The sequence below is a fragment of the Hemitrygon akajei genome, chromosome 7 (assembly GCF_048418815.1).
Source record: "Hemitrygon akajei chromosome 7, sHemAka1.3, whole genome shotgun sequence".
In the NCBI taxonomy this organism is placed as follows: domain Eukaryota; kingdom Metazoa; phylum Chordata; class Chondrichthyes; order Myliobatiformes; family Dasyatidae; genus Hemitrygon; species Hemitrygon akajei.
In genome coordinates this window covers 17,072,320-17,094,777 of record NC_133130.1, presented here as the reverse complement: position 1 = coordinate 17,094,777, position 22,458 = coordinate 17,072,320, and the positions used below count along the sequence as shown (strand labels likewise).

Genomic DNA, 22,458 nt, shown 5'->3' with positions numbered 1-22,458 from the left:
TCGCATACTTTTTGAACCTAGACTGTGATTGTTTAAATGGTGTACCCAGTATTGAGGAGAGGTACAATTATTTTTGTGTGTTAGTATTTGAGGCAGATCGTGTTTGCCTATTATTGTGACTTTGATGAAGATCAGACCACATTTTATGAGTAATTAAAGCAGCAAACTAGGTAATTGCAAAGGGCTCTCAAACTTTTTCTGGCAGCTGTAGTTTAATGTGTTACTGTGCTTGGCACAGACATTGTAGTACAGAGGATGTTCCTGTGTTGTCCTGTTCCATGTTTTGTCGTTCTGCCTAATTGTGCGCAAAATTTGAAAACGCAGAATTCTTTTGGCGGCGACTCAAGGAAAATCGCAGTGGGCCGGTCGGCGTCCGCGGAGGGGAGCTTTCGCGGAGACATGGACGTTTAAGTGGCGCAACTGCGGAAAAACGGAATCAAAAGATAGATCGGGGGAAGAGCCGTGGTTTCACACTCCCGCGGAGACAAGTGGAAGGGTGGTGACAGTGGGCACTGGGAGGATAAGTGTCGCGTCCAGGAGTTGGGGAACACTGGACTGACTTACAAAAGTTACTGACAAGAGCAGGAATACAGAGAGCATCGTTTCAGGACTCCCCGTGAAAGTAGGGGGAGAGGACTTGATCAGACTTTCTCGTCGATGTTGTCACAGGGAGGGGCTGGGGAAACCAAACGGGAGTCTGAGTCTTGAACGTGCACAGCCGCGTGTGCCTCTCGGGGACAGAAACGGCTGCCCACGCAGAGGAGAACCCGCCGCCCAGGGAAATCACTCCTTGCCGGGGCGCTGAACCGTCAGCCGGCAACCGGGAAGGTCTTAGTTCATTCCGCGCTGGGGTGCGCCGACAGAGCCAGTGCGGACTCGCCTCTCTCTCTATAACTCAAACGCCAGTCGAACAGTTCACTGCCTGTTTACTGCCCGGGAGAGAACGTCCAGACTGTAAGTCCCACCTTTAACACATTTTACATTTAGTCCCCACCCTCTGCTTTAATTTAGTATCAATTGTGAGTGTGTCAGTACAACTTACAACGTAGGATTGTGCTGTAAGAATTTAATTTGACTCCCGTCTCTCTCTTTCTTTCTCTTTCTCTCCCTCCCTCTCTCCGCCCCGGTACAGAAGCCGGGTCTCGCCGAGAGGTGACAGTTCTTTGAAGCATGCAGTTCAGGAATCTGCCCAGCTGAGTGAATTTCGTCTAAATCCAGGTAAGAGACACCGGCTTAACGCGGGTTTTATGAAGGTCAAATGTAAGATTGCATTTAATGCTGCGTTTTCAATTCTCGAAGACAGACGCTGGTAATCTGCCGGAGGAGCTCATCGGGCCGAGCAGCATCTGTGGTAGTCTGTATTTTGGGTCGTGATCCTTTTCTGGGCCACTTTCTCTCCTCAGATGCTGCTTGACCTGCCGAGTTCCTCCCACTGTGAGGAACTTGTTCTTCAAGTTACCCGGGACAGACCGAGACCAGTGCAAGGTCTCAGGAGTTTTAATGTCTGTTCGCTTTGAAGGAAATTGGGCATTTTCGGCGCCTAATGTTCGGAGCATTTTCGGCGCCTAATGTTCATTTCCTCGGTCGCCCCTGTTGTGGCGTGCGCAATTCTTTGTTTCTTAATTCATTACATATAACGACAGGGACGATGTCGAAGTTCAGATTGCGGGGGACCTCTTTGAAAATCCACCCTAACCCCCAGAATCTCCCGCGTCTACAGCAAAGCGAGAATGTCACAAAGATCAAATTCCGCACCAGTCCCCCGTTCGAAAAGAGACAAGTGCTGGTGGTTGGGGACGAGACCGGGTTGTGTATGGGCACGGGCTTTCGTTCGTTTGGGCGCAGGCTCTTTGACACTCGGAACAAGTTTTCGAATGCGTCTGTGTATAAGCAGACACGCCTTACTCGACGCTCTTCCCCGTGTCAAATTTCAACCCCGAAATTTCCTCACAAAACCCGGGTTCGGTCAAACAAAAGAACCGTCCTCTCCCGCCTCACTTTCCCGAGCGCTGCCGCGAATCTTCGGAAACTTCTTTAGAGGAATTATCCTCTCCGTTTTATCCCGGTGACAACTTGCGAAACAAAAGTACTGCAGACTTTCAAGCGATTTCCGAGGCACTGCCTGATTCCCTATTCATCCCATCCAGCGCGAGTTCAAACCGCTAGGAAGTTAGACATCAGGGCTGTACGAGATTAGTGTGTGTGCTAAAGGTTCAGACACCCGCGGCATAATCTCTCGGGTGTCTTTCTAACTGCCCTGGTTGAAATTATACTTGAATTTGGTATGGAATTCTAAATTGGTCCTATTTCCTCTGGCGCCTGCAGAAGTTGTTCCTCTCGGCAGCGAGATGATACACCTTTTTGCTTCGAACGGGTGCCGGTCGGATGGAATCTTTGAATGGGATTTGGGACAGATCCGACGCTGGTTGAATCTCATTCCCACCGCGCGTGGCCACATTGATTCTCCTCCCTTAAATCTGCACGCAGACACCACGGGCTGCAAGCGCTGGAATCTGGAGGTGGAAATAATCTGCTGGAGGACCTCAGCGGATCGAGCAGCGTCTGTGGAGAGAAAGGAATCCTTCTCCCTTCCTCGCAGATGCTACTGGGTCCGCACAACTCCTCTAGCAGATTGGTTGTTGTTCTATATACGGAGTATATACAACTGCACCACAACAAATTTCATAACACGTCAGTGAAAATAAACCTGATTGCACACATTCAAACGGACAAACACACACATATGCTATATATATATGTGTGTGTGTGTGTGTGTGTGTGTGTGTGTGTGTGTGTGTGTGTGTGTGTGCAATCAGGTTTATTATCACTGACGTGTTATGAAATTTGTTGTGGTGCAGTTTTAAGCCGTAAAAAGGACTATAAGTTACAATGAGAAATATCGATAATGAAGAAGTAGTGTAACTAGTGAGGTAGTGTTCACAGGTTCATTGTCAATTCAGAAATCTGATGGCGGTACAGAAGAAGCTGTCCCTACAACACCTCTTCAGGCTCCTGTACCTCCTCCCTGATGGTAGTAAGGAGAAGAGGGCAACTTCTTGATGGCGGGGGTCTTTAACAACAGATGCCAGCTTCTTGAGGCATCACCTTTTGAAGATGTGCTCGATGGTGCCATGACGGAACTGGCTGAATTTGCAACTTCCTGCAGCTCTTTCTCTTCCTGCACATACTCGACAGTGAGGCAGCCAGTTAGTGTTCTCCACTGTAGAGCTGTGGAAGTTTGCTGGAGTCATGCCATCAGGTTACAGGCAGAACATGAGGTGTCACTCCTCCGTCCTGAGTATTGCCCCATCATGGCTGTAGCGAGGGGGCATGTCAGAATGGAAATGGGTGGCCGCTGGGAGATCCTGTCTTTTGTGGTGGACAGAGCTGTCCTCTAGCCTGGTTGTGTATGCTCTCGAGCTTCTGTATCCTCTGCTCTGTGTGAGAGGGGAGAAGAGAAAGTGCCTGGCATGAGTGGAGATGTCATTGATTATGCTGGTGGACATTTTATTCTGCATTCTGTTGTTATTTTCCCGTGTATTAGAATCAGAATCAGACACAGGTTTAATATCATTGGTTTATGTCTCAAAATTTGTTGTTCTGCAGCAGGAGTGCAAAGCAATACATAAAAATACTATAAATTACATTGAGAAATATCTATCTATCTATCTATATATATTTCTCACCCCTTATGGGTGATGTGTATGCGTATTTTCCCTGAATTTTGGGTCCTGTGCAAGAGGCCTGGGAACTTGAGGGTTTGACACAGTATTCTTGTTCGTACCAATGTACTTTTCTGGACTGAGATCTCAGATGTTTGTTCCTGGGATTTGTTGGAGCCACTCTCCCAGTCCAGGTATCACAGCTCCAAGTGCTCCTATCACCACTGGAATGTTACGCAGGCTTAACTTTTCTATTTGCTCTTTCAAGCCCTGGTATTTCACCAGATTCTTATATTCTTTCCTCCTGATGTTACTGTCATTTGGGATTGCCACATCTATTACTATTGCTTTCTTCTGTTCCTTGTCCTTACAATGTTTGTATTAACTTACAATGTTCCTTGTCCTTACATTCCTTACAATGTTTGGTCAGTTGGCCAGTGCCTGCGTATCAGTCAGTATTTGGAAGTCCTACTGGACCTTAGCTCTGTCATTCTCCACTACCTTCTTGGGTGTTTCCCATTTGGACTGGGGAGTGTCCGATCCATACTCAGTGCAGGTGTTCCTGTACAATTCCTGCAACTTGGTTGTGCCGTTCAGTATATGCTGACCCTGCCTGCCTCTTGCACCCTGCTACTGTGTGCTGGATGGTTTCAGTGGATTCAGTCCACATTGTGGGTCTTGTCTGGTGTGACAGACCCCTGCTTCTATCGCTTGTGCTCAGTGTCTGTCTTGTGCAGCCACGAGCAATACCTCTGTGCTGTCCCTCAGCCCTGCCATTTCCATCCATTGGTAGGACTTTCTTGTGTCACCCACCTCTGATATCTGGCGATGGTAAATCCCGTGCAGTGGCTTGTCCTGCCGTGGCCTCTGGTCCTCTGACTCTGCTTCACCCACTTCCATTTCCATGTCCCCTGCCTGCTGTCTGAGGTTTCTCCTAGCAGGTCGGCCTTAGGGGCCACCTTCCTGACATACTCAGGGATGTTTCGCATTTCTTCCAACTGTGACCTGGACACTTCCAAATCCCCGTCCTCCTTTATTCCGGAGGGTGTACAGTCACTTGACGTCGGACTTTGGGTGGAATCCTCTATGTGTTGTTAATAGTTTCCAGGCCTTGATGTCAGTGGCTTCCAGATCATTCCTAGGCCAGCACACTATTGCAGCTGGGTATCTGATGACTGGTGAGGGAAATCCATTGATGGCTCAGATCTTGGTCTTCCCATTCAGCTGGCTTTTTAGGATGTACTGGGATGTTGGAGTCTTCCTTGTGTAAACTCATCATGGCATAAGGAAGGTTAGGAACCTGTAGTCTAAAAGGAAAATGGGTAGATAGAGGAAGGAGAGCTCAATTGGATGGAATAATAAACTTTCTTCCTCTAGGCAGTTAATCTGATCAGCCATTCTGGTTAGCACCCTCTTCGCACCTCTTCTATCTGTTACCTCAATCACTGCACAATAAACACTTTAAACTTCTTTTTATAATCCTGCTTACATTGTAAATAATGTTGTTTTTGTATATTTATGCCATTTTATTTCATATAAGTACTTAAACCTCTAACTTTATTTTTAATGCAATTCTCTTTAATATTGGTAAATGTTGATTCCTGTTGCATGTTGTGCCCCAACCAACCCACCACAGCAAGTTCCTAATGCTTTTTAATATAAATGACAAATAAAGTTGATCCCTGATCCTTCAGAGTGGGAAGGATAAATGGCCCCTTCATTTTCCGTGTTACAGTCTGGTAAATACATCTCACAGCATCTAACCTGGATGGTTCTTTAAATTCTTCCTTCCCCTCCCATTTGGCCTTTCCCACTGAGAAGGTCACTGACCAGCATCCCCTCCAACCCCTCCCTCTGCAATTTACAGACATGTCCAGACTTTGACACAGTTCATTGTACCTTCATCTCCGTTGGGTCAAAGCCCCGGAACCCTGGCACTACTGGTGACATGGGAAGGCAGTAATGATCCCTGAGGGAGAGCCTCAACCTTCTTAAGGGCAGTGAATATGAAGAATAAGTAGTGGTCTTTCTAGCAACGCCCACTTTCCCAAATCCAGAATTTTGAACAATATCCAGTATTGAAAGAGCAAGCCCTGCATTTCGCTGCAGATCTGCACTGCCAATTAGCCTGAGGTCAGTTTGCAGTGTTAAAGAAATGACTGTTTTACACTGTATATCTCGCCATTCACAAATTCAGAATGTTCCAAAGTTGCTTTTGAAGCGTAGCTGCAGTTGGGATATGAGTCTGGTTACCCGTTACAATGTTGTCCAAACACTCATCACTCTAGTGATCAAAAGTTACAGTTTGGTGCTAAAGGGTGTTTGTCAGCCTGCGTCAGAGGAGAACTCTCCTACACTTATCAAAATCAAAATCAGAGTCAGGTTCAGTATTACCGGCATCTGTCGACCAGCACAATGCAACACACAGTAATCAAATAAAAACCTGTGAATGACAGTAATGTGTGTATATATACACACACACACACACACACACACACACACACACACACACACACACACACACACACACACACACACACACACACACACACACACACACACACACACACACACACACACACACACACACACACACACACACACGAGTGGTGATTGATACGTTCGTGGCCCAAGTTAGAAGGAGGTGAGTTATTAACTTCAAACTTTCTGCACTTCCACTTAAAGAGTTGAACTGCACATGCATGTAACACGAGCTGAATAATTAATCTCCTTTTACCTAAGGCCACAAACTTATCAATCACCCCTGCTGTGGACCACTTCCACAAAGAAGGGATCCGTATGTTCCACGACCGCTAGACTAAGTGTGTAAATGCAGGAGGGGACTATGTTGAAAAATAAATGTGCTAGGTTTTCTAAAATTGACTCTTTCTACTTTAGGCCATGAACTTATCAATCACCCCTCGTATGTTAAGTAGTTAAATCAAATAAGTAATGTAAAAACAGAAATAAAAAAGAGGTGAGGTAGTGAGATAGTGAGGTAGAAATCTGATCAGAGAGGAAGAAGCTGTTCCCGAATCGTTGAGACTGTGCTTTTAGGCTCTTGATGCAGCCAGTTGGAATGCTGTCCACAGTACACCTGTAGGAATTTGCAAGTGACACACCAAATCGCCTCAGTCTTTGTGTGTGGTTTTTCACTCGTTGTATTGTATTTGTTTTGTTCTACTGTGAATTGCTGAAAGGAAATGAATCTCATAGTAGTATCTGGTGACACATATGTACTTGGTTAATAAATTTGCCTTGAACTTTGCTGTTCTTCACAGATAGGTGTTGGGATCGGTTGTATCTACCTGAGGCAGGAGACAGGATCAGAATGAGATTTATGTATCAATGAGTTAGGTGATGTGTGGGTGGTGGGCGGAGATACAGTACGTCTCTGCCAAAGGAGGTGTAAGGTGCTCCTTCCCTTGAGCCTGCAGGTCACCCTTGGGCAGGGTATAGCACCTGCTCAGCTTCCCCGTTCGGGGTTACGTGAATCTATGTGAGTAGCTGGTGGATATCACAAGTCCTGATTATGTGACCACTGATGCCAGGCAGACGATTGCTGATGAGTTTTGATAATGGCTGGGGTCACCCGTCTTGTAAAGGTATTGCTCAGAAAAAAGGCAAGGCAAACCACTTCCGTAGAAAAATTTGCCAATAACAATCATAGCCATGGAAAGGCCTTGCTTGACAACGTCATATGACACATTACATAATGATTATGATGATTACGATGATGATGATTTCAAATTTGTTGTTTTGTGGTAGCGGTATAGTGCAAAGGCACCGAATGACTATAATTACAGAACTAAGTCGTGCGAAAGATGGTTGTGTTCTTGTGTTCATGGATGGCATGGTAGCATAGTGGTTAGCATCATGTGTTACAGCACTGGCGATTGGGGTTCAATTCCTGCCTCTGTTTGTAAGGAATTTACAGGTTCTCTTTGTGACCATAAGGAATTCGTCTGGGTGCTCAGAATGTGCTCCGACATTCCAAAGACATGTGGGTTAGGGTGGGTAAGTTGTGGCATGCTATATTGCCGAGGGAAGCATGGCAACATAGTGGGCTGCCACCAGCACATCCTAGGCCCCGTTAGACATTGATGCAAATAATGCATTTCGCTGCCTGTTTCGATGTTCCAATGTGCACGTGGCAAATAGAGCTAATCTTTGATATATATGTATATAATATTTATCTTTATGGACTGTTCAGCAGACTGATGGTGGAGGGGAGGAAAGCTGTTTCTGAATCATTGCATGTGGGTCTTCAGTCTCCTGAATCTCCTCCCCACTGGTAGTAAGGAGAAGGGGGCATGTCCTGGATGGACAGGAGGTTTCATTTGGAAATGTGCAGGATCAGCATTAGTAATATCTGCTGAGAAAACGTGCTTGAATTATTGAAATGGGTTTGCGTTGCAGAAAAGTCTGCAGGAAATGTTGTATACAGCTCAGTCCATAGTAAGCAAAGCCCACCCCACCACTGAGCACATTTACAAAGAATACTGCCACAGGAAAGCAGCATCCATCATCACAGACCTCCACCATCCAGGCCATGTTCTCTTCTTGCTTCTACCATTGGGCAAGAAGTACAGGAGCCTTAGGTCCCACATGACCAGGTGATCACGACTGGTGATTGCTGGTGCTGTAAGGCACTGCTAGGTTACTGTGCTGCCCTCTTATCCATCGTTCTCCTTGCTAACATCCATACTCATCCCATTTGCCAACATTTGGTCCAAAGTCCACTGTGAATCTGTGCTTATCTTATGGCCATGAGAGCTTTGCTTTCACTACACCCTCAGGCAGTGCGTCTCAGCGTATAACCATCCTCCGTGTGAAAAACACTTGTTCACCAGACCCCCTCTGAAGTTCTTACCCCGTTACCCTAGGAAACATGAGAGAACACAGGTGCTGGCGTCTCTTCCAGTCAAGATGGCGTTGAGCTGTGATGCCTATCGATGTCGTGGCTCAGGTTTAGGTTTTTTATGTGCTCATACCGATAGTTGTGGGCCTGTCCTGAGGTTGGAGACTTGTCTGTGCATGTTGAGGGGTGAGTGGGAGGGAGGGGAAGCTGATAGTTTTACTTTGTTCTGTTCTGATATTGTTGTTGCTTGCGTTATTCTTCTGAACATTGTGGGCAAGCTACGTCGGTGCCAGAATGTGTGGTGACACTAGCGGACTGCCCCGAGCGTGTCCTTAGGTTGTGTTGGTTGTTAACACAAAGTGACTCATTTCACTCTGTGTTTCGATGTACTTACTGCCTGTTATGCCACTGGCATTTAGGGCAACAATGAAGGTCTTCCACCTCTGTCTGTACAGAAGGGTTCTTCATTGCTGTTTCTGTAACAACTGCTTTTCCAGCACTCAGGGTTTTATCCCTGAGCTGATCCCCTGAACCTGGAAGACTGGTGGACTACTCTTAGTCTGGCCTCTACCCTTTGACCTGTTTGACATAGGTGACCCTACCAAGAGCCAAGGCCCAAGGCCCTGACTCCAGCCAGTGTAGCTCTCCGGGTCACTGAGGCTGGCAAGCCTCCAAACCCTACGCCAAGGTTGAGGTCCTCTTGGAGAATGTTTCGCTGTACCTGTGATAATTGTTAGAATCAGAACAATCTGCTGGGCATATATGTCAAACTCAAGGCCCGCGGGCCAAATCCGGCCCGCGGTGGAATTATCTTTGGCCCGCGAGATAATATCTAATTACTATTAAAGCTGGCCCCAGTAATCGAAGCGCCTATGGCATATGATATGGCTAATGCTGAGTTTATTCAGGTATCAGGTTTTCAGGGTTTTTAGTGTTTATTCGGCAGTCTTGCTCGGCAGTCTTCTTCATAAGAAATGGAATTTGTAAAGTGAAACACTTTGTAGTTATAGCAGAGACTGAGACACATGAGAGCAGGCTGAAAAAACGGAGGCAACGAAAGCTGCGTTCGCACGCGTCCGACTGATCCGGCCCACATGAAGCTGCATTTTGCTCAATCCGGCCCGTGACCTAAAATGAGTTTGACACCCCTGTGCTGGAGGAACCAGCAGGTTGTGGGAGGATAAAAATAGTCAACATATCAGATCAACAATTCCTTTCCTCGCACAGGTGCTGCATAGCCCACTCAGTTCCTCCGGAAGATTGTTTGTTACCCCTTTATTCTGATCCTGTAGCCTCCAGCTTCAGATTCTAGCTGCTGTAGGGAAAAGTTCCCCACTTCTGTGCAACCCATAACTCTGTCGTGTTCCTCCTCAGCTCCTCTGCCCCGAGCGCAGAGAGGTTGGTGAAGGAGTTGATTGGGGGGTGGGGTGGGGGGGGGAGGAGAAGGCAGTTGGAAATAGTTCTTACCAGAGATGATTCTGTGCACTGTGGAGAACATCAGAGAGTGCATTACTGAGCGTCTCCAGCAGTAATTAAACTTTTATAAAAGCTGACATGATTCCAAACAAATTTTATACAATTCTGATTTCAATGCCTCCAAAGGAAAATAGGGACACTGGGAAATTGCAAAGATGAAGCCCGTTCTGACAGGTATTCCTTATCGGGAGAGAACGTTCAGCTAGGTCTGTTTACTTTGGAACAGGGAAGGTCAGAGGTGATCGGTTTTATGATTATGAAGATATTTAATGGTGATGGAGGTGGGAAGACTCCAAGGAAGCGTTACTGCACAATGAGGCCTCTCTCAGGGTGCAGGAGTGACACCTCATATTCCATCCGGGTAGTTTCCAACCTGATGGCATGAGCATTGATTTCTTTAACTTCTGGTAATACCTTCCCCTCCCCCGCTTCCCCCTGCTCTCTTTATCCATTCCCCATTCTGGCTCCCTCTTGCCCCTCTTCTCCTCATCTGCCCATCATCTCCCCCTTGTGCCCACCTCCTTCTCTTTCGTAGACAGCTGACAGCTCTTTCCTATCAGATTCCCTCTTCTTCAGCCCCTGACCTCTCCCACCTATCCCCTCCCAGCTTCTTATTCCAGCCCCTCAGCTGCTCTGATTCCCTCCAGCGTTTTTTCCCCGTGAGTTGCTCAGAGAAAGCCCTTCCATTTTGAGGATGAGGTCAGAACTGAGTGACATCACCACGAGATAGTCTCTAATAAATGCACGGAAAGTACTTGTAGAGCAATGGGGAGCTTATTCTGCCAGTGAATGGTGGAGGAGGATAAAGAGAGACATATACGGATAAAGTACAAGAGCAGAACAGTTTGGCAGAACGCCCTGTTTCCGCTGTGTGAAAAGCTGTATAACCGTATATAAGTGAAAGTTGGTGAAGGCACATTCGTAGAACATTAGAACAGTACAGCACAGGAACAGGTCCTTTGATCTATGATGTCTGTGCTGGATTAAACTAGATCCCTTCTGTCCGCACCTAATCTATTCTCCTCCATATTGATGTGTCTCTGTAAAAGCCTGTTAAACACTATTATCCTATCCATCCATCCTGGCAGTCCATTCCAGGAAACTACTACTCTGTGTAAAAAAAAAACTTTCCCCGCACATCTCTCTTAAACTTTCCCCACTCATCTCAAATGCATGTGCTATGATGACATGTCGTATGGAGCAGAGAGCATAGAGAAGTCCAGCACGGAACAGGATCCTATGCTGTTAAAACTGTATACTCTACAGAAAACCCAACAAACAGTAGTGAATACGGCCCAGTCCATCACGGGTAAAGCCCTCCCCACCACTGAGCACATCTACATGGAGCGCTGTCACTGGAAAGCAGTATCCATCATCAGAGACCCTACACCATGCTCTCTTCTCACTGCTGCCATCAGGAAGAAGGTACAGGAGCCTCGGGACTCACACCACCGGGTTCAGGAACAGTTACTACCCGTCAGCCAGCAGGGGAGGGGATAACTTCAACATCACTTGCCCCATCACTGAAATGTCCCCACAACCTATGGATTCACTTTCAAGGACTCTTCATCTCATGTTCTCGATATTTATCGCTGATTTATTTACTATTATTATTGATCACTTTTTGTGTTAGCACAACTTGTTGTCTGTCACACACTAGTTGAACATCCAGGCTGATGTGGTCTTTCATTACTTCTATTGTGGTTATTGGATTTATTGAGTATAACAACAAGAAAATGAATCTCAGGGTTGCATTTGGTGACGTATATGTACTTAGATAATAAATTTACTCTGAACTTTGAGCTCTTAACCTACTATAACAGACCTTATAATGTACTCTAAGATGGATCTAACCCTTCCCACCCCCATAGCCCTCCATTTTTCATCTATCTCAAAAGTCGGTATTGTATCTGCTTGTATCACCACCCCTGACAGAGCATTTCACATAGCCTCTGTTCTCTGTGTGAAAAAGCCTACCTCTGACATTTCCATTATACTTTGTACTGTGGGGAAGGAGGTGACAGTACTCAGGGTGTGTAGAAAAAAATTACAAGGTTGTTAACAGGCTGCCTCGGCTGGGGTACGTTTCCTTGGAACAAAAGAAACTGAGAGGTTGATTAACTCAGCTGAGTCTAGATCAGAAAGGACCAATACTTCACAGCAGGGAGATTGAAAACTTAGTGATTTTGCTCAGCCTGTCAGCATGAATGAGATGCTTGTAGGGCCTGTTTCTGAGCTGTATAGCCCTATGAACGGAAGAACAATTTAAGGGGAGAAAAGGTATCTTTAGCTAAATGTTAGTTGGGGTTGAGGACCTCATTGTTTTATAGGACGGCTGGGGCTGAATCCATATCCTATTCAGAATCCGAATAAAATAAATTTAATTATCACTGATGTACAGTACTGTGCAAAAGTCTTAGACATGTATATACAGCTAGGGCCTGTAAATGATAAACCTGATTCTGATATGGGTCTCTATTGTGGACCAAGAGTACGATGTTGTTGAGGCTAAACTTAGAGTACTGTTCACAGTTTTGCTCACCCACCACCAGGAAAGATACCAATAAGGTTGAAAGAGTACAGAGAAGATTTACAAGGTTGTTGCCGAAACTTGAGGTAGCGGGAAAGTTTGAAGAGGTGAGGATTTTATTCCATGGATTACAGGAGAATGAGGGGAGATTTGATTGAGATGCAAAAATATGAGGAGTATAGATAGGGTAAAAGCAAGCAGGCTTGCGTGAGACTAGCAATAGAGGTCATAGGTTAAGAATGAAAGGTGAAATGTTTAAGGGGAACTTCACTCAGAGGATGGAACAAGCTGCATTCGGAAGTGATGGATGCAGGTTTGATTTCAACACTTGAGAGAAGCTTGGATAAGTCCATGGATGGGAGGGGTATGGAGGGCTATGGTCCAAGTGCGGGATGATGGGACTAGGCAGACTAATAGTTCGTTACGGACTAGATAAAAGTGCCTTTTACTGTGCAGTAGTACTCTATGACTACAATTGTAATCATGAACTCTCAGCCGATGTGAGTACAGTGCAGATGACGAGCAGAGCTGAGGAGAAATGGAGTGAACCACGCCACTCTGCCATCTGGACCCCGTCTGTGTTGTGTCTTTTTATCAGTGGATTTCCTCTGTCAGCATGCCTGGAATCCGATTAGAATATTTCCAACACATATGTGGGCTGTTACTGAATTGGGTCATTGCCTTTTGGTGTGGTTAGGGAATAAGGCATGGATGGTACGGGGTAATGGAGTACTAGGGAATAGAGGGTGGAGTGAAACTCAAGCTGAAAGTCAAAGTAGATTTATTATCAAAGTATGTGCTGTATATGACACTGCTTACTACCTTCAGATACATTTTCTTGTAGACATTCACAGTAGAACTGTCACAACCAGAGGTTGTTCTTAAAGAAAAAGACATACAGTTAGTATGTGGACTGTACTTTCTCAGTGTCACCTTATGATTATGCAGTGTTCATTGGATTTTTACCTTTAATATCTAATTGTTTTTGCGCTAGCCCTGGTTTTTCACTTTGTGTTGCAGGTGTCATGGGCACTGTTAAGCTCTCTGTGTATTTATCGCTTTTATTCAATTTGGGATTCTTCTGTGCATCATGAGTGATTTCAGTTCCTCGAGATTCTGCATAGCTTGCCTGAGCTCTTGTTAGTTTTTCTGGTTAATTTCTGTAATAAATCTTTTGTTTTGTTTGGATTGCCAAAGCCTCTGATTCCTGCACTTGAGTTTGGTAGTGTATTTCCTTACAAGCAGAAAGCAATACAATGGAATCAATTAAAATCTGCACACAAACAAAGTCTGACAAGCACCCAATTTGCAAAAGGCAACAAGTTGTGCAAATGAAACAAATAATACTGAGAACGTGAACTGTAGAGTCCTTGAAAGTGAGTCTATGGGTTGTGGAATCGTTTCAAAGCTGAGGTGAATGAAGTTGTCTATGTCAGTTCAGGAGCCTGATGGTTGTAGGGTAATAACTGTTCCTGAACCTGGTGGTGTGGGACCTGAGGCTCCTGTACTTGATGGTGGTAGCGAGAAGAGAGCAAGGCCTGAATGGTGGGAGCCCTTGATGCTTTCTTGTGGCAGCACTCCATGTAAATGTGCCCAGTGGTGTAGAGGGCTTTGCCTCTGATGGACTGGGCTGCATCCAACGTTTTGTGTAGAATTTTCCGGAGAAGCGGACTTTAATTAGCAGACATGCATTGAAATTTACAGCATGTGGGACACATTAGATGGAGCCAATAGCCAAGACTATAAATTTAAATAGAGGACATATTTATGTGCTGGAAATAATTCCAGAACATGAAAAGAAAATGTTTGTTGGACTCTAGAAAAAATTGCCTTAGATGTTCTGGGGCTGAGGGCATCCTTGGCAAGTTGGACTTCTTTGGTCAAAGATAGTTACCAATGTGGGTGTTTGTGAGCACTGGTAATAATAGAATCTTCCAGCCTCTTCATCATCGCTCTGTCTTATACTGAGGCTTTAAGGCATTGGCCAAACTGCTCGAGGAATATGGTGAGCAGCTTTGGACCCCATTATTTAAGAAAGGATGTGCTGGCATTGGAGAGGGTCCAGAGGAGGCTCATGAGAATGATCCCACGAATGAAAGGGTTAGTGTATGAGGATCATTTAATGGCTTTGGGTCTATATTCACTGATTTAGATGGATGAGGGAGTATCTCATTGAAACCTATCAAATACTGAAATGCTCAGATAGAATGGATGTGGATAAGTTGTTCCCTATAGTGGGAGAGCGTAAGACCAGAGGACACAGCCTCAGAGTAGAGAGATAATCCTGTACAACAGAGATGAGGAGGAATTTCTTTAGCCAGAGAGTAGTGAATCTGTGGAATTTATGGCCGCAGATGGCTGTGGAAACCAAGTTAAGGGGTATACTTAAAGCTGAAGTTGTTCAGCTGTTGATTAGTCAGGGCGTGAAAGGTTACAGGAAGAAGACAGGAGAAAGAAGTTGAGAGGAATAATAAATCAGATGTGATAGAATGGCAGAGCAGACTCGATGGGCCAAATGGCCTAATTCTGCTCCTAAGTCTTATGTTTTCTTAAATTCAGCTGTCCATTGTGTTCACCTTTACGGAGAGGAACCACAATGCAATGTGGATAAGATCAGAAGGGGATCTTTGGCATCATGGTTAATCTCTGAACAATGCTCCTACACCTCCCTTTCTCCATATCCCAAAATATCCTTAGTTCCCAGATTCAGAATTAACACTTGGCCTAACATTGGCTTGTACATCTAGTTAATGTGTTCCACATGCCGTAAATGGGCTTTTTAAGTTCTCCTTCTCTTCTGGCCCTACTCCGGCTGAAAAGAGCTCCAAATTTCCACCACTGTGTGCAGATGAGTTTCCAATAAATTGATAGAGGGGAATCTGTGGAGTGGAATATAAACAGTTGATGTTTCAGTCCTGATGAAGGGTCTTGACCTTCTGAAGAAGGTTCCCCGCCTCCTGTTTTTTCTCCCATGGTCCACTCTCCTCTCCTATTAGATTCTTTCTCCTTCAGCCCTTTAACATTTCATTCTATCACCTCACAGCTTCTCACTTCAACCCTCACCTTGTCTCTCCTATCACCTACCAGCTTATACTCCTCCTCCTCGACCCTTTTATGTCCCGGCTTCTTCCGCCTTCCTTTCCAGTCCTGATGAAGGGTTTCCGCCCAAAACGTCAACTGTTTATTCCTCTCCACTTCTCAGATGTTGTCTGACCTGCTTGTCCCTCCAGCATTTTGTGTTTCTTACTCTGATATCCGACATCTGCAGAATCTCTTGTGCTGAAGAAATCTCTGATGCTGGAATCTGAAGCAACAACAATCTACTGGAGGAACTCAGTGAGCAGCATCTGTGGGGAAGAGATTTTTGACATTTTATCCCTCCATCGTCATTGTGGTGAACTAAAAACGTGCAGACATGGTCAAGGGGTTCAGTTGTTGTTCAGTCCAAACAGCAGAATGGAGAAGAAATGTGATCTAAGTGACTTTGACCATGGAATGATTGTTGTTGCAAGACGAGGTAGTTTGAGTATCTCAGAAACTCCTGGGATTTTCATACACGACAGTCTCTACAGTTTACAGAGAATGGTGGTGTGGTGAACTAGATATACCTGTCTGACTGCTCCTGTGGCTCCTCCCAAGACCCTGCTGACTGCCCCTGTGGCTCCTCCCACAGACCCCTGTATAAAGGCGACTGTGGCCTGCTGCTCTCCCTCATTTTCCCAGGATGTAGTTGTTCTTCAGTCAATAAAAGCCGATATCTCACTTCCTAAGTCTCGGCGTGAGTTATTGATGGTGCATCAGTCATACTCTGGCTCTGCCTCCTTCCTATCCAGTCCTGATGAAGGGTTTCAGTCCAAAACATCGACTGTTTTCTCCCCTCCACAGATTCTGCCTGACCACCTGAGTTCCTTTGGTATTTTATGTGTGTTCCTCAAGATTTCCAGCATCTGTAGAATATCATGAGTTTTTTTAATTAATTGGACTTTTCCCATTTTTCAAATCCTTCCCTCTACTCGGAGACTCACCAGTTAGTGGATGGAATGCCTCTCCATCCATCCTCAAAATTTCCGCAAATTCTAGAAACAGCAGCTGAGCAGTTGAAGGTTTAGGATAACATGTAGATAGATCGATAGATTAATGCAGCAGGATGCAACAAAATTCTTTGCTCGTGTGACGCTCACAGTAATACGTGGTAAATACAGCTATTATATTTGTTTCAGCATTTACAATAGAAGCTCTTTGACTGGCACTTGGATGACAGAATCATGGAGGACTACATGGGAGGGGAGGGTTAGATTGTTCTTACAGTAGTTAAAAGGTCGGCACAACATCATGGGCTGAAGGGACTGTACTGATCTCTTCTGTCCTGTTCTCTGTCCTGTCCTTTGTGCTCTGTGCTCTATGTAAGTACAACTGAATGATGCAAAGATTGTAGTGCAATGTGAAACAGTGCAAAAACAAATTCTAAAATGACTATAACCATAGAACACTACAACACAGAAAATAGGACATTCGGCCCTTCTAGTCTGTGCTGAAACTTCATTCCGTTAGTCCCGTAACCCTCCTGACCTCTCCTATCCATGTATCTATCCAATTTATTCTTAAAACGTAAGAGTGAGCCCGCATTTACCACGTCACATGGCCGCTCATTCTACACTCCCACCACTCTGAATGAAGTTCCCCCTAATGTTCCCCCTAAACCTTTCCCCTTTCACCCTAAAGCCATGTCCTCTTGAATTTATCTCTCCTAATCTAAGTGGAAAGAGCCTACTCGCATTTACTCTGTCTATACCCCTCATAATTTTGTAAACCTCCATCAAATCCCCCCTCATTCTTCTACGCTCCGAGGAATAAAGTCCTAACCTGTTCAATCTTTTCCTGTAACTCAACTCCTGAAGACCCGGCAACATCCTAGTAAATCTTCTCTGCACTCTTTCAATCTTACTGATATCCTTCCTATAGTTAGGTGACCAGAACACCAAATTTGGCCTCACTAATGTCTTATACAACCTCACCATAACATCCCAACTCAATACTTTGATTTATGAATGCCAGGATGCCAAAAGCCTTCCTTACAACCCTGTCTACCTGTGACACCACTTTCAGGGAATTATATATCTGAACTCCCAGATCCCTTTGTTCCTCCACACTCCTCAGTGCCCTACTATTTACTGTGTATGTCTTACCTTGATTTGTCCTTCCAAAATGCAACACCTCACACTTGTCTGCATTAAATTCCATCTGCCATTTTCTGACCCATTTTTCCAGTTGGTCCAGATCCCTCTGCAAGGTTTGAGAGCCTTCCTTGCTGTCCACAACACCTCCAATCTTAGTGTCATCAGCAAACTTGCCAGAAAACAACTTATCCCCATCCACTCTTCCTAGATCCTTTCTGATTTCCACAAAATTTGCCTTTCTCCAAATTAGAACCTCGGCTCGAGGACGAGACCTATCCTTATCCATAATTAACTTGAAACTAATGACATTGTGGTCACTGGACCCAAAGTGTTCGCCTACACATACTTCTGTCACCTGACCTGTCTGGTTCCATAATAGGAGATCAAGTATTGCATCCTCTCTCATAGGTACCTCTATATATTGATTTACAAAATTTTCCTGAATATATTTGACAAACTCCAATCCATCTAGTCCTTTCACAGTGTGGGAGTCCCAGTCAATATGTGGAAAGTTAAAATCCCCTACTATTACAACATCCTGTTTCTTACATCGGTCTGCTATCTCTCTACAGATTTGCTCCTCCAATTCTCTCTGACTATTGGGCGGTCTATAATACAACCCTATTAGTGTGGTCACACCTTTCCCGTTCCTCAGCTCCACCCATATGGCCTCTGTAGACAAGCACTCCGGGCAGTCCTGTCTACACACAGCTGTGTTATTTTCCCTGACTAGTAATGCCACTCCTCCCCCTTTCATCCCTCCCCCTCTAACACGTCTGAAACAATGGAACCCCGGAACATTAAGCTGCCAGTCCTGCCCCTCCTGCAACCAAGTCTCACTAATAGCAATAATGTCATAATCTCACGTGCCAATCCATGCCCTAAACTCATCTGCCTTACCTACAATACTCCTTGCATTGAAATAGATGCACCTGAGAACATTTCTATCACATACAAACCTTTGATTTCTGTCTATACATGCAGTCTATACATGACCTTTATCCTCCTCCACCTCACTATCTGCTCTAACACTCTGGTTCCCCTCCCCCTGCAAATCTAGTTTAAACCCCCCCCCCGAGCAGAACTCGCAAACCTACCTGCAAGGATGTTAGTCCCCCTCCAGTTCAGGTGCAAACCGTCCCATCGGAATAGGTCCCACCTTCCCTGGAACAAGGCCCAATTGTCCAGAAACATGAAGCCCTCCCTCCTGTACCATCTCCTTAGCTACGTATTTAGCTGTTTTATCTTCCTTTTTCTAGCCTTACTAGCACGTGGCACGGGTATCAATCCTGAGAATGCAACTCTGGAGGTCCTGTCCTTCAACTTTGCACCTAACTCCCTAAACTCTCTTTGCAGGACCTCCTCCTCCTTCCTATCCACGTCATTGGTCCCTACATGGACCACGACTTCTGGCTGCTCACCTTCCCTCCCGAGAATACCGAGAACTCTCTGAAATATCGAGGACCCTGGCACCAGGGAGGCAACAGACCATCCGGGATTCTTGATCTCTCCCACAGAAGCTCTTATCTGTCCCCCTAACTATTGAATCCCCTATCACTACTGCTCTCGTCTTTTCCCTCCTTCCCTTCTGAGCTGAGGGTCTAGTCTCGGTGCCAGAGATACAACCACTGCAACTTGTCCCTGGTAGGTCATCCCCACCAACAGTATCCAAAATGGTGTACTTATTATTGATGGGAACGGCCACAGGGGTGTTCTACTCATTCTGTCTAATCCCCTTCCCTCTCCTGACAGTCACCCAGCTACCTGTCTCCTGACTCTTAGGGGTGACTGTCTCCCTAAAACTCCAATCTATTACTGCCTCTGCCTCACAAATGATCCGAAGTTCATCCAGCTCCATCTCCAGTTCCCTAACTTGGTTTGTCAGGAGCTGCAGCTGGATGCACCTTTTGCAGGTGTAGTCATCAGGGACAATTGTGCTGTCCCTAACTTCCCACGTACTGCATACAGAGCACTCGACTGCCCTAACTGCTGCCTCCATTACCTACTCCTAAGTTAATTAAATTAATTAAAGGAACTTACCCAGCCTTACCTCACTGGGAGCAAGCTCGTCCTCAGCCTCTGCTCGCCGAAGCCTCTCGAGCCAAAGCCTCAAAGCTCCACTCCTACCCTGAGACACTCACACACCGGCTGCTCCTCTTCAGTTACCCCTCCTTGTATTTGTCCCTGCAAATTATCTCAAGTTTTCACTCCCTCTAATCAACTAATCAACACTCTGTTTAACCCTTCAGTTGCCCTCTGCGCTCCTTTTAAAGCACGCTCACCTCAGCTCCTCAGCTGCTTCCCAGCGCCCAGCGCTCTCCCGAGCCCCTCGCTCCTCCTCCTGCTGCGACGGTCCCGCGATCACACTGTAATGGAAGAGGTGGAATTAAGGTTATGACAGTACCACTGGGAAGGGGATGGGAAGGAAGTGACCATCTGGCCTTTCAAACTTCTGTATCTTTCCCCAAAAGGTAGAAGATAGAAAAGGGAAATGGCCGTGGTGGCAGGTACCATGGCGATGCCGTTAGCCTTCCTGTGACAATGCACTACACAGATGGAGGATGACGTACATTCCAGATAAAGAACATCCTCCCTCGGAGGTGTTGAACACTATACTTGACTGGACTGCACCTAGTATGGTTACCTGGGTTACTCCGGGTTAAGTGGTCCACGTGCAGATTTACCTTTAAAGAAATAAGCTTTATTAGTCACATGTATATCAAACTGTCAGCTCAGTCTGAGGGAGTGCTGGGAGCAGTCTGCAAGTGTTGCCTTGATTCCGACACCAGCATAGCGTGCCCACGGCTTACTAACCCCAACCTGTACACCTTCGGAATGGGGGAGGAAGCTGGAGCACCCCGAGGAAACTATGCAGCCGCAGAGAGAGCATGCAAACAAACTGTGGCGGGGACCGAACAACCAATCTTACGGCTGGTAGCAGTAATGGATTGCACTGGCTGTTTTGTTTCCATGCTGCCCAAATAACACACCATGATGGACCAAATGGCTTTCCCTTTGCTCAGTATTAAGCTTTGAAATGGCTTCAGATGGTTCTTCTAACAACTGGACCTATCACATTTTATAAATAAGATCTTTGCATGATGTAACCATCCGTGAGCTCTAATGCCCGCTCAGTCATTTTAACAGGTTTCCATCTGGGGAAAAAAAATGCATGTTCAAGGGTCCAGGATGCAAATGAGTTTTTGCATAATTATAAACTGTTGCAGATTCTGTGAGAATTGGAATGCACTGAGCATATTTTAAGGAATCAGAATCAGGTTTAATATCACTGGCATATGTTGTGAAATTTGTTGTTTTGCAGCAGCGATACATTGATCATACATAATCATAAAAACTGTAAATTGCAGTAAGGAGCATATATATTAGAAGATAGAACATAGAAATCTACGGCACATTGCAGGCCCACAATGTTGTGCCGACCATGTAACCTACTCTAGAAACTGCCAAGAATTTCCGACTGCATAGCCCTCTATTTTTCTAAGCTCCATGTACCTATCTAAGAGGCTTTTAAAAGACTCTATTGTATCCCCTTCCATCAGTGCTGCCGGCAGTGCGTTCCACACACCCACCACTCTCTGTGTGAAAACTTACCCCTGACATCCCCTTGATACCCATTTCCAAGCATCTTAAAACAATGCCTCCTCGTGTTAGCCATTTCAGCCCTGGGACAAAGCCTTTGGCTCTCCACATGATCAATGCCTCTCATCATTTTATACAACTATGTATTGATCCACACTCTGAGTTCTTAATTTAAAAAGTTAAATTAAATAAGTAGTACCAAAAGACAAAAAAAGTAGTGAGGTAGTGTTCATGGCTTCAATGTCTGTTCCAAAATCTGATGGCAGAGGGGAAGAAGCTGTTCCTGAATCATTAAGTGTGTGCTTTCAGGCCCCTGTACTTCCTTCCTGATGGTAGCAATGAGAAAAGGGCATGTCCTGGGTGATGGGGTCCTAAATGATGGATACCACCTTTGTGATGCATCAGTCCTTGAAGATGTCCTAGATGCTGGGGAGGCCAGTGCCCTTGACAGAACTGGCTGAGTTTACAATCTTCTGCAGCTAATTTCGATTCTGGGTAATGCCCCAGACCCTACCCCCCACCCAATACCAGAAGGTGATGCAGCCTGTTAGAATGCTCTCCACAGCACTTCTGTAAAAAGTTGCAAGTGTCCACATTACTTGTATGGCATTCGAAGAGCCTCTGGTCGTTGATTGTGATTACAAATGCTTGGTCCCCGTTGGCCTTCCTAGGAAAGGAAAGTAAGGTGGGGGGGGGGGAGCGAAACCTTGATCCATCTTGAAAAAATATAAAGAGATTCGCAAAAATCAGATGATGAGTAAGATTTCTTTCCCTTTTCATCCACCTTGATGTATTTAGGTACACCATGCTCTGCAAGCAGAAACTTCTCGCGGTTTCGCGGTACGCGTGGTATTAATAAACCAACATCTACTTACTTTTTTGTCTCACGGTCTGAAGGTAAACGCAACACAATGCCATTTTGAGGCGAACTGGTTTTTCCTCAGTCTGTTTGTGATCCTGAACTCTGATGTTGCCGTTTGCTTCGGTCTGTCAACAGAACTCGGCATGGACTGCATGATTTTCCCATTTGGGAAATCTCTGCCTTTTCTGTGTGTCCCTCATAGGAGAGGGTGGAACGGAATGCAGGAATCCTCAGAGTGATTTGGTGATGTGGACATGGAGTGGGGTGGGGGGGGGGTGTTCTTTGGAGAG

At 45.5% G+C, this 22,458-nt stretch overlaps 1 protein-coding gene across 5 annotated transcripts in view; it reads left to right on the top strand.

Annotated features, from left to right (window-relative positions):
• The first annotated feature begins 337 nt into the window (after window positions 1–337).
• Window positions 338–22,458, top strand: part of adgrg6 (adhesion G protein-coupled receptor G6) — a 161,718-nt gene continuing 139,597 nt past the window's right edge. For 4 of the 5 annotated variants that reach the window (XM_073050438.1, XM_073050437.1, XM_073050435.1 and 1 more), the window contains exons 1-2: window positions 338–954; window positions 1,133–1,218. The gene's annotated coding sequence lies outside the window, so the exon portion shown is untranslated. Of the gene's footprint in view, window positions 955–1,032; window positions 1,219–22,458 lie in introns of those variants that run through there. The other variant, XM_073050436.1, reaches the window with a different exon arrangement.